Here is a 13673-nt window from a genome sequence, read left to right as displayed (position 1 = left end):
ATGGGTATTACGGTATTTTAAGTACCGTACTGATTGTAACAATCATCAAAATGAACGATAAAAATTTGATAAAATATTGTGTAATATAAAAAATTTGAATGTAATATCACTGTAAATAAAGTGACGGAAGACTGCAAAGTATGTTTTATTAACTGGTTTTATGTATGCTGCAACCAAATGAAATGACTGACAGTTTGACTGAGAAATTACGAACTTAAACTAGACTGAACCACTGAACGGAGGAACTGTGACTGGATTGTTTACGTTTCGTTTTGTAACTGGAACCAGTGGAACCGGGACTGTGACAAGCGCTAAGCGGTGGGGCACACGGGAGGGACTAAGGCTATCATATCTTGTAGTGTCAGCGTTCGCCGCTAGAACTGCTATGTTGAAACATTTTAAATTATTTTTTTTTTATTTTTAGTTATAAAATTAACTTTTTATTTATAAAATATTGTTTTAAAATTATAAAATTAATTTTTAAAATTAAACCGTCATAACATAACCTAACCAACCAGACTTGCTGACAATATAAAAACTATATAAGATAAAAATCTAATTAATAATTACTTATAATTTTTAATTAATTATAAAATTAATTTTTAAATTTAGTATTATAAAATTAAACTGTCATAACCTAACCTAACCAACCAAACTTGCTGATATGAAAAATTTGTTGACAAAAAATTAGTGCTGCCAGTGGGATTCGAACCCGGGACCTCCTGTACACAAATCCGAAACGCTACCAACTAGGTCACGAATGCTGCTGAAAAATCATCGTTTCGTTACGGTAATCGTGTCGCCTCATGAGAAGACAGAGATATGACGTCACTACACCTTTAGCCTTAGTCCCTCCCGTGTGCCCATTCCAAGCACCGAGCAGCATAACGGGCAGTTACAATAAAAGCTGGTGCAAATTGCGCATGCGCGGCATTCGGCATTTCTACAAAAATACGCTCATGTATGAGTTCTTGAGTTGAGTTGCCGCCAGCTGGGTGAGTTTTTTTCAGCTAAATTCAACAGTTAACAGAACAGTTCCAAGTTCCAAGTCCGAAGTCCAAGTTTCATCTTTTCTTCCCTTCTTCTAATGTTTGTTTATTGTTTTATTGTTTACCTTTTGTTCAAATTAAATCGTATAGACTGACTGAAGCCAACAATTTACTACTCACAAACAACGTTCGTAAGACCATGATGTAAGTTAAACATGAAAGAACAATATAAAATTAGCCTTAGTAGTAGGTATAAGTATAGAAGCTTAGGCAAGTTCAAGCATCTAGTCTAGGCCTACAATATGATTAATAATAACTAAGCCTAACTTAGTGCTTTACATGCCAGGATTTGGTCCGAGGCATAAATATTCTTAAGATTCTGAGGGGTAGATTTCCGTATATCTGTTGGCACAAAAAAAACCGAATGAAAATTTGATTATTCGATTGTTTCATTCGAATTTTTATCGTTTTTTGGTTAGTTTGTTTGGTAAGGTTAATGGTACCAAAGATTACATATGCTACGCAAAATAGCATATGTAATCTTTGATGGTACTTTCCTGTTGGAACATAAATTATTATCGATGATTTTTTTCTCGATAAGTAGGCCCTAACTTAAATCCATATTAACAAATTGGAACATATCAGCTGACAACTACGATAAATATTGTTCAGTAACTTATCAAAAAACAATAATGAAATGAAACTGTTCTAAAAAAAATAACCTAACATAGGCCTAGCCTAACTAACCAAACTTGCTGTGTAACATTTAAAAATTCAGTGTTTAACTTTCCTTTTCTGTTATCAAACGGAATTTTTAATTTTAAATGGTACAGCAAAATTGGTTGGTATGTTAGGTTAGCTTAGAACAGTTTCATTTCTTAAGTACCTAATCCATCTATATAATGCTATTTTAGCCTAAACAAGGTCAGTAGTTGTCAATTTGTAATGAATCGGAAAACAAAAATATCGATTATCAAAAAAATCATGGATAGCACCTAATGAATGTTCCATATAACAGGAAAGTGTTGGTGTGAACCTAGCAAAAGTAAAGCCAATAAGTAGCAATAAGAGTAGTGGAGTGCGCCTTACAAAATCTATTGCTGGCAGTTTGCAGAAAAATACAGCTGTGTAGCATATTACCGACAATGTCACCAGCTAGAGGACACTGGAGACGACACAGTATCATTATCATAACTTAGTATACCTACCTCTAGAGTAAGTTGGGAGGGGGGGGGGGTAAAGTCAGCACTAGGCCTACGTAGTGTGTGCGCCTTATAAAATCTATTGCTATAGGATAACTTATGTGGGAACTAGTTAGGATATCATGTGCTGTGTGGGCTATCCTTCTATGTTGTCTCCCAATCCCTTTAGTTTACCCTGCACACTTGGTTCCAACCAACATCATTAGACCTACCTCTTTTTGGGTTTGTTTTTTATTCACCGTCGCCAGTAAAATAATAGCCTATCAAAACTAAATTGAACTAATCTCTGTTTTAAAGTAGTTTTAGAAGAGTAGCTGAATACATCCAATAAACCTTTAATGCTTAAAACTTTCATTAAAGAATTCAGTTATATAAAAAAAAAAAAAAACACCCGAGGCTTAGTCTGCAGGTTTGCTACGGCCGGGGTATTACAGTATTTTAAGTACCATTTGTAAACAGGGGTGCCCAGAGGGGGGTACTGTGGCGCGTTTGCGCCACATGAATTTTTGGGGGGGACTATTTTTAAGGGATTTTGGGGGGGGGATATTTAATTTTTGCTAGCTGTCATAATGGCTGTATAATTTTGTACAAGCAGCCCGAAAAAGTGTTTCTCACTAAAAGTAGCTCACTATCAACACCAACATTTTGCCGTTCGTAATTAAGATTGCTTCTAAGAATGGTAAAGCACCTTGTCAGACAACCCTTAACATACCAGTGTAGAATTTTACATGCTACATATGTTTTGTTGGTTCTTTAACTCCACCATAGTCAGGATTTACAAAAAATCCCCTTTTGGAGGTGTCGTCAGTATACGTTACAAACATTTAACACAAAACACGAAACGATTACAGATAGGCTTATCAATTCACGCGCGTACATTGCCGTCGGCAAGACTGGAAGTAAACTGACTCGGGTTCAGGTTATGACGGACCGACGTGGTCTCTGAATTGTCGTCTGCGTTTTCAACAGCTGATATTGGACTATTGTTATAGTGACTGAGAAGAGTAATGAAAATATAATGGCTTTCATAATTTATTGAGTGTTTTCACTCAAAAATGTTGTGCTGTCCCCAATTTTATGTATTCATATATTTCAAACTCCTCAAAGTATTTAAAAATTTCCTTTCGTGCAGTACTATAGAATTTCGAGACCATCATTTATATCCAGCATATAAATTGGTTATTATTGTCAATAGTTTTGAATGGAAAACTCAATTATGAATCCCGTTATATTTTCAACATACTCCATCACTACAATTAGTCCAATATCAGCTTTTGATAAAGCAGACGACAATCCAGAGACCACGTCTTTCCGTCATAACCTGATTCAGTTTACTTCCAGTCCTTCCCGCGGCAATATACACGTGTGGATTGATAGGCCTATCTGTTATAGTTTCGTGTTTTGTGTACAAACGGATTGTCTGACAAAATACGTTCCTACCATTTTAGTCATAAAAGGCAATCCTGGGGCTATCAAAATGAATTATAAGATTACTTCGTCACAAAAACCTTTTGTTCTGGTGGCATGGTATTTTGCCCGGCGATTTTTGTAGAAGGCAGCCTGGAAGTGGCGAGCATCAAGTCTGACTTATTTTGTGACTCTGCCAACAAAAGACTTTGAAACAATTAAGATACTTTTTGCCAAAGTATTATTAATACACTTAAAGCTGTTTGAATTCTTAATACCCTCTAAACATTAAATCCACCTAATATATTGTACAGTTACAGTACTGTGTTGGAGTAGAGTAATTCACCGAGTATAGGCCTATTGTTAAACGTGTTGAAGACGTTGTCTATAGCAATACTGAGCACATGTTGGCTGACAATACAAATTCGGAATTTTGTAAATTGAAAAACTTCTAATTCAACCATTACTTAGATATGTATTGTTAAATGACGTTTCCTATTAAACATTTAATTTTGATTCTCAATCAGCAAGTTTGTTTTTTGTACCTCAAGTTTACTAAATACTTTAAATACTCGTTTTATGAGGTAAAGGGAAATTGTCAGATAAATTGATGGGGGGAGGATAGGTTTAAATAGACGACAACATAAATTGGGGGACTACTCCTTTGGCTTGGGGGGGGGATTGCGCCTCTGGGTTTAGGGGGGATGGGCACCTCTGTTTGTAAACAATCATGAAAATGGATGATGATAACTGGAACCAGTGGGACCAGGACTGTGGCAAGCAGCATTTCCGGACGAAACAGTTACAACAAAAGCTGGTGCAAAATGTTCATGGGCAGCATAAAAAAAACGCTCATTTCGAGTTGACTCGCCAGGTGCGTTTCTATTTTCAGCTAGCCTAAGTCATTGACTATAATAACATATATATATATATATATCAATCAAATCAAATCAAAGCTTTAGATTAAGGAACCTAGATATAAATTAGATATAAATTGACCATATACCAGCTTGGGAATTACTTTTGTAATTATTGTATCAGGCGTTATGTACAATAAAGCTTTGTCTTTTGTCTATTGTCTTGTCTATTGTCTTTATTCATCATTAAATAACATGAGTTAGCCTACAATAGATTTTGTCAAAATTTATAATATTATACCTTAAAGAAGACACCTCAAAACATGACTAGGCCTACAGCATGAAAGACAATTGGTTTAAAGGTTTCCATACCTATAATATCATCATATAACCTTATTTAATAATATATATATATATATATATAACTGTGTAATACACCCTACCGGCTTTATGAACAACATTGAAAAGTTTAGATCATATTATAGGTTTGAGGGTTACGTTAACAGCCCAGTTTACGATAGTGCACATGCATTTATTTAGGGGTGCAGGCTACGTGTAGCTAGCCGAAGCTACGGTGCTTGCGTGAATCATGTATAATTACGTCAGTGTAAACACCCTCATTTAAATAACATTAAGAGCTACATCAGCGACGTATTCCGAAAACGTAGCAAGATGCCTGGCTACGACGGTGTGAACAGTGTCCTTTAAGGAGGGCTGCTAGTGACTATTTGCCATAAAAGTTGGACATGTCTGACTTTCTGTGTGATTTAATTTTTACTCCCTGGCAATTGCTAGTTGCCGCTACTTTCCGTTTGCACATAGCAATTAGTAGACTTGACTCTAGTCGCAGCAAGTAAAAGAGCCATGTGTGAGCTAGCCGTAAGTGAATCTAATGCGGCAGATACAGGGTTAACACATTAAATACCACTGGACAAATTATTTCACACTTCATCTTAGGGACAAAAATATAAGTTTAACGAGATTTCTTCATTGCCAGCAAATAAATAAACTTTAAAGGAAGTTCTCTAAAACAATAGAAAGTAGCCTACCTGTAAAATTATCTTGTTCACAATACAGTTTAACTTAATGTTTCAGTTATAATCAGAGACTGTGGCAGAGAAATTGATGATTGCATCCGAATGCCAGATCTTGTCACTACTTGGATTTATAAAAGGTAAATTATTTTATACTTACATTTTGATACTTGAGCTAGGTGTCATTTTAAAGCTTAATTGATCTCATAGTGAAACTAGGCTACAAACAAACTCACAACATACAGTACTATGACATCAACCATAATTAATTGTTATACAAATAAGACAGGCAAGGTCAGTATGCAAGTCGGACATTGCAAAATTAACCCATCAGAAAACATTTTCCAAAACTTTTTTAGAAGAGGGCCACCAATATTTAAAGTTTCCCTGCATGGTTAGGTTTTGATTCAAAAAATCAAATATCACCAGCTGCAAAAAACCTGCAGACTAAACAAATTTTCATTTGCCTGATTTGATTTTCAATGAAATTTCAACAACATTAGGTTTAATGAGTACCTAGGTTTGCTGCTACAGGGAGGGTAATAAAGAATGTATCTTTAACCCCATTTTTATTGTCGGGTCAGGTAAAATCTTGTACGTTACACGTTGCGCAAGAGCGTGTTTACATCTCTTAGGTAAATTATGCAACTCCCTTCCGCTCGTTGCACAACATTCACCTGCGTGATGTAAAAACGCTCTTACTACACTTGTAATGTAAACAGCTATTAAACCATGCTTAAACTAGTACAGTAGAACCTCGGTTAACCGAGGTAATTGGGACCGAGGGTACCTCGGATACGGCGAACCTCGGATAACACGGAACGTAACCTAAAAATCGTTACCGGGGCTAAAAATAGCTCAAGATATACTAAAACATGAACAAAAGTTATTAACTGAACTGTTGTTTAGTTTATTAGTACAAGAAATGTTATTAGTACGCAATAAAACGTGAGAGGAAACGGTAACACTCACAATACTAAACACTGTTTTAATATACACTCAATTTATTGCACAACTGAATACGTATGATATAGGCTACACAATGTACAGAAGTTTAGTTACAGTACAGTATTCCTGTTTACAAAATTAAATCAAAGAAATGAAAATTAATTTACTGTACTTTGTACAAAAATAAACAAAGTAAGCTAATCTTTTTTCCCAAAGAAATCAGTTATTGTTTTTTGACTTAGATTAGAGGATCTTAGGCTAGCCGCCCTGTTGCGCCAGCGTCGCAGCCAAACTAAATCGTTTGTTGTTGCGGTTTCTTGTTGTTCAATGTATGCCAGTCACTGAGCTAAAATTATAACTGGAGGTAGCACTGCCATTGCAGAAGTCTGTCAAAAGCGTGTCGCTGATTTTGTTAGGTTGGTATAGCAGCAGGTTTTTTCATCCATTAACATGGCTTCTATAACTAGGTTTGCATAGCAGTGAGTTTTTTCATCCAATAACATGGCTTCATTTTAACTCACACCTCACGCAAACATGGCGGCTGGCGACACGCATCTTTGACATTCAGTGCTACCTCCAGTTAGAATTATAGCTCAGTGATGCCAGTGCTCCCTCGATCATTCTTAGACCTTCTGTATGTGACATTTTCTCAGTCGCCCCATCAGATTCATCGCTGTAAAAAAAACTTTTGTCGAATCGGGGTGGTGGGGAGAGCGAGTGGCTCAGTCGCGTCTCGGCATTGAAACAGTTCGCATTGGTCCGGCGGCGAGCGGTGTCGGGTTACAACACCTGCAGCTGCTCTGGCGAGCGGTGTCGGGTGACAGTGCCGTATGCATTCGGCAAAGATAAGCGCTAAGCTACGCAAATATTTGGCCGAGGAAACACAACAGTTGCCAACATTTTACTGTACAGTAGTTTTAACGCATTGCAGGCTAGCGTGCGTATTGCGATAAAAGGAGCACCCAAACGCTCATTACTGTACGTAGTTTGTGCGTGTTTCTTTTGCTTTTTAAATAAAAAAAATCGTTCGAGGACGGCCTCGGTTAACCCGGAGTCTCGGTTAAGCGAGGCTCGGTTAACCGAGGTTCTACTGTAATATCAAATTATCTGATCAAAAGATATAGGGCATTTGCCAGGAATTATTAAGGAAATTTACAGGAAAGCAGGCTTACCTTTAAATAAGTCCATAGAGACACATATATAAACAATACAAAAGTAGACATTTTTGTGGTAACCTTTACAACCACTAGAGATAGTAGTTTTCATCACCAGGAGCAAAAGTTGCTTTTTTGGTACGCTATCGCGTTTTACAAGCAAGGTGCAGCCAAGCTTGGAAATGATAAGTGTCAAAAACTCTTTTGCTCCGTGTGATACAACTATTTTCATGTTTTTGTGGAAATAACCTTATAGATTGACCACAAAAATAGACCACATAATTTGAGGATATACTAAGACGTCATCATTGTTTACATTTCTGTTGTTTACAAACATAACTTTAAATATATTTATAATCTATCCATCTCAATAGTGATTAGCAGCGTTTTCATAATGCACTGATAAAAGTTTAAGGTTAGCAAACTGAGAAATTTATCATATGTTTTTTCCGTTTCCTTTTGCTGACGATTTAGATAACTAAAAACGGCTGCTTTCCGGACAGTTTGATGAAAAAAATTTAATTACCCTTGATAGCAGAGTTAATAGTATATTACGTTACTAGTCCTGAAAATAAATGTTTACCGGACGAGTGTGGTCGTTCCCGTGCGAGACGAAGTCGAGTACGGGATTACCATACGAGTCCGGTACACACATTTTGGACGAGTTACGTACGATAGTTTACGCCATACTACTTAATTCGTCCAGATCCTTATATATTTCCACCATCTAAAGGACTACACATCACCAGTCATAACCTCCAAGAGAGGTTATGTTTTTGTTTATAACCAATCATTGCCACGCAAATACAGTATAATCAGCTGATTGGTGTCCGGTAAAACTCATTGCAGAACAGTATTACGCAATGAAACCCCATTTGAATAAGCTGGCGGCAAACAGCTGTTTTCTGGACTAAATCCTTGCGTGGGAAGTTCGTCAAAATAGTGTAGTGTGGCGTAAAGTAAATTCTAGTACTATTTGTGGTCATTTGACATTTTTCAGTGATTGATTATTCAGTAAACTGAAGCCTACTAACTGACATTAATAAATAAATCTAATAGATCTTGAACATAAAATTCTTACAATTTGTGCATGTACATAAAAATACTATTGTTTGTTAAAAACTTCTACTTTATTTCAGATCTTCTTTGTGTGACAATGTTTATAAATGAAATACCAAGAAGTGGGGAGGGATTCTAGTATCCCAATGAAGAAGAACGACCTCAAACATGGAGAGGGTAAACTCTGGTAAAAGACAATAGGAATGTTCCAAGTATAACAGAGGTATCACTCAGCCCTGAACAGGGATATAATAAGCCAAACTCCTGCTCATAAGGGACAACCTTTGGAATTTACCCAGTGTGTTCTCTTGCAGCATTTGAAGTTTGAAGACCCATAAAATGACTCGCTCAGTTAATTCGCTTAAATGTGGTACTTGTAGTAAAGTTTTTACCCGTAAAGATAACCTGAAACGCCATGAAAAATATGGACATGATTTCCAGGAGCATATAAAGACACTTAAATGTGCTATGTGTAGTAAATTTTTTTCTCGTAAGGATACACTGAAATCCCACGAAGCGGAGCATAGGGTTGAGAACAACAAATCTGAACAATATGAGTGTGGTACTTGTGCTAAAGTTTTTGCTCGTAAATATAACCTGAAACGCCACGAAGAACTGATACATAATGTCCAGGTGCATTTAAAGACGCTAAAATGTGCTATTTGTGGTAAGGAGTTTTCTTGTAGTGATAACCTGAAACGCCACCAAGAGTGGCACAGGGAACATAGGGGAGAGAACAACCGATCTGGACGGTATGAGTGTGGTACTTGTGGTAAAGTTTTTTTTTGTAAGGATGCACTAAAATGCCACAAAGCCATGCATATTGTTGAGAACAACAGTTCTAAACAATATGAGTGTGGTACTTGTGGTAAAGATTTTTGTAGTGACTATAACCTAAAACGCCACGAAGAGATTGCACATACAGTCCAGGGGGAAATATATGAATGTGCGGAATGCTGTAAATCATTTACACGTAAGAACAATTTGCTTAGGCACATTAATCTAATCCATTTAGGCCTAGCTTCTCAACCTCACAAGTGTCCTAAATGTAAAAGAAGTTTTAAACGTCTTGATGGTCTGAAACAACATGCAAAAATGGTATGCTTCACCATACTATAAAACCATAGGCTACAGATAATAGTGTCATATCATAAGGAAAATTTAGTTGAAAGTTCCAAGGTTGGATAATTTGTCTTGCTGAATTTAATTGCTTTTTAAAATTTATTGAAATTTATACGTAGTCAAATGCTGCAGTTCATTGCAATTACATATTTACATGTATAGTTAATTTAAATATGTAGAAGAGGTTAACTTGAAGATTTGAAAGTAAGGTTCGCAGGTTTGCAATCGTGATACTGCTGCACATGCCCATGTCATGTCCGCTTCCAGACCAACCCGCCTAAAGAACGGGAAGTTTGTCAGATAAAGTTACAAGCAGATAAAGTTTGTACATGTTTTACATTTTTTATTTTTTTTTTGCTAGGAATAGTTATCCTATTGACATTTAATGTAAATTCCATAGGCTAACAAAAAATGACAGGTGTACCTAAAAGTTTTTACTTTTAGCAGCCTTCGAGTTAATACTTTTCATTTGTTAACGACACTTATTTAAAAAAGTTAATAATCTAATCAATAGTTTTTCGTTTTTCTATTTCACAAAACTCTTAATACTATTAAAGAGTGAATACTAAATGTAAAGGTTTACATGTCTGAAGAATAAGACTTTTATTAATACAGTAGAACCTTGATAACAAGACTCTCATGGGGATTATAAAATAAGACTTGTTATCAAGGTTGACTTCTTATCGAGGTTTGTAATAACATGTGATCGGGGTAAAATAATTTTAAGGGGATTTGAAAATGACACTTGTTATCAAGGGTGAGTTGTTATCGAGGGTCTTCTTTTCAAGGTTCCACTATAGTTCATTTAAATTAACAACATGTGTAGACATTGAAGTAGGCTTTGCTGTTTGTATTGATTTTGTAATTTAATTCTTACATAAAAGAATTTAGTGTGTTTGTAATTTTTAGTAAAAATTTTTTTACATTTAAATTATTTTAGTAAAAATGTTTTTGTAAGTTTTAGATGTAAAATGATTAGTGTGTTCGAGAATGAAGAGACATTTTTAAAGCTGTTTATTTTTGTAATGTAATCAACTACGGGCAATATGAATTTTTGTTTGTAATACAAGTTGGTTTTGTAGCAACTTTGAAGGACATGTTATAAGTTAAAGGTATCTACTCCAATCCAAAGCACAAGTAAAGCTACTAACATTAAATTTAATATGTGTCAAGAAATATTTTGTGTTGTTAAAATGCCGTAAGAAACTAAATTAACCAGTGGAATCAGAACATTTTTATGGTAGTATATTATTTACATTGTATGATAAAAAAATAAAACAATTTAATACAAACCTTTGTTTTTGCTAGTGTTTTCCTTTTTTACCAGTTTAAATATTGACATTTTCACCTAATAAAAATCGTAAAGTTGATAATTTGCAATTGAAAAATATAAAATATACAACTTCTGATTGTCCTGGTATTTATAAATTACAATATTACACGAATAATTTTGATTACCTTCATAGACAGATTTTTTATTGATGTCAGCTGTGCTATAACAATTTTCTGTCACACTGCAGCAAAAACAGCTGTTTTCAAAATTATAGCCTCTTCTCCCTAGGAGGGAATACAAATTGCCGCACATTTTGCTCTATTCTACACTTTGATTGTATGTAAGCAATCGGATCAATAATTATTTGTGTAACTGTTAATACTGTTCTATGAAATGGCGACCATACAAAGTAGGTATTTTAAGCCAAGTATGAATGAAGATAGTCTTGTTAGTGACTAAGGCCGACATTCCTTAGACACAGCTGTTAATTAATAGCCCATACAGCTAATGGCAACTAAGGGACCTACAGTTTATAGTGGAATCCGAACCACATTTTTGCCTTGGTAATTACGAATTGGTCTAATTATCAGGATAGTACTGCGAAAAGTCGTAGTACTCACCCGTGCGGACGTTAATCCACACTGGGGAGTATCGCATCCACAGTAGTGCATGCCTATAAATATCCACAATTTGTCACCTCCTAGTAGCTGGATTACAGGACGCCACCCGTCCCAGTCATTATGCCACTTTGCGCTTGTGTTACACATTATATTTTTACTGCAGTTAAATAATTAATTTTTTAAGCATATAAATAATTATTAGGCTTTCAAAACCTAAACAACAAATTTTAGGCTACCCAAGTGTTGAACGACAATAGAATGTTAACACACAACAACAAGTTTATATAATAAGTAAAGTAAATAGTAGTACCGTATCAATAGCCAAAAGGTTTTTAAACACTGCACCAGAGCTGATCATAGTTTATCTTCAAGCGTTGCCAATTTGTTTTCAAGCATACACGTTTTACTTGCCTAATACAAGCACACTATTTTGTGTTGTTTGTTTGAAATACTGGAGTGCGACAAAGTAAAATGAGTGCAGCAATGTAATTAAATGCAGGAATTAGCTACATGCTATATTCAGTGCAAGGAACCCCACTTTGTCAGGTAACTGTAGGAAAAAAACAATTGAATTGAAACGTATGACTAAATTTGTATGTATGAATAAGTAAACCGTCTTTTAGTAAATTAACTGTCAAATACACATTGATGTTTTTAATAAATTCATTTATTCATTTATTCATGTAAATTGTCACAAATTACACCATATACAGAGGAGTTTCCTCAATGGTAGATGACATGTCAAAAATATGATACAAAAATGTTAAAAACTAAATTAATGTAACTTAAACATAAATGATTATTCATAGAATGTCACTATTACACACCTAATTTGAAATAAATCGAAAGATTAAACCAGAAGTGGAAAGTGCAAATGTTACAGCATACACGAGTTATTTCCCCCGGGATATTTCCTCTCAAGTTTTACATCTTTGTCTTATTGCCTCAGCAACTATGGTGTTGTGAGAATATGTCCGATATATATTTTTGTATTTACAACTTCTATGAGTTTTTAGCACAAACTGTCAAAGCGCATGCAATTATAGTAACACAAGATGTTGCTAAAACAAAAAAGATTTTTAATAAAAAAAAGTTTGAAAGAATCTGCTACTGAAAAAAAAATGGTTTAGTGGATGCAACCGTCTTGAAATAAGACTGATTGGTTGAGCTGGTTTACCATTAGGTACTAAAAATTGCATTTTCCATAACGCTAAATTATGATACCTTTTTTTGGTTTGAGTGATTGATGTCTACTATGCCTCTTATTTATGAAAATTAATATAAATATTATACTCTTTGCATTATATTACCAAAACATACATACAAGCTCTTGGATACTTCATAGGTGCAAGAATCAATAAGGAAGCATGTTAAATTTGTGGTTAATGAATGTTAATCTTACTTCACTAAAATGGCTTTAGTAAAATACTGCCCAATTGCGTCTGATACACCTCAACTTAAAAAAAAAATTATAAGTATATCTCTGTATAAAAGTATATAAAATTTATTAGAACTGCTAATTTAAATGTAGTCCTAACCCAAATCATTGTTTGTGAAAACTTACTTATCCCCTCATTTACTTTGTTTTAAGCTCGGCTATTCGATAATTTTAAAAAGGAAAGTTTAGAAAACGGTAAACTTTTTAAAAGGTTTCTCTTACGAAGTTAACTTATATTTCCTCTCAGAGTTCCACTTGGCTATTACGCAGGGGTGCCCACAAGGGGGGGCCGTGACGCAGACTGCGTCATTGAAATTCTTGGGGGGGGGCTCAAAAAATTCAAATGGGGGGGGGCTAAAGTTAATTGCAACAGTGTTCAACGTGACGACAATCCAAAATACATTACGAAATTGCCAGATAGAAAGTGGATAATTAATGACAATAGTTATATTATAGAATTAAATTAGTTAAAATAGGATTTTAGGATTGTTTAGGATTCGTGTAGAAAGTTATTATTTAAGATTAGCAATACGTGATATCTAAGAGGGAGGGCACGGGATGGCTCAACTG

The 13673-nt window shown here is 35.0% G+C and overlaps 1 long non-coding RNA gene across 1 annotated transcript; it reads left to right on the top strand.

Moving 5' to 3' along the window:
- The first annotated feature begins 1074 nt into the window (after nucleotides 1–1074).
- Nucleotides 1075–11040, top strand: LOC129001821 (uncharacterized). Its single transcript, XR_008491500.1, has 3 exons — nucleotides 1075–1193; nucleotides 5551–5629; nucleotides 8731–11040. It is a non-coding gene; the product is annotated as an uncharacterized LOC129001821 (long non-coding RNA).
- Nucleotides 11041–13673: the final 2633 nt, after the last annotated feature.

The sequence above is a fragment of the Macrosteles quadrilineatus genome, unplaced genomic scaffold (assembly GCF_028750875.1).
Source record: "Macrosteles quadrilineatus isolate MER2022 unplaced genomic scaffold, UCM_ALF_1.0 Scaffold_8__2_contigs__length_117827958, whole genome shotgun sequence".
NCBI lineage: Eukaryota > Metazoa > Arthropoda > Insecta > Hemiptera > Cicadellidae > Macrosteles > Macrosteles quadrilineatus.
The sequence above is the reverse complement of the archived record's forward strand: the minus strand, read 5'-3'. Positions and strand labels throughout refer to the sequence as shown.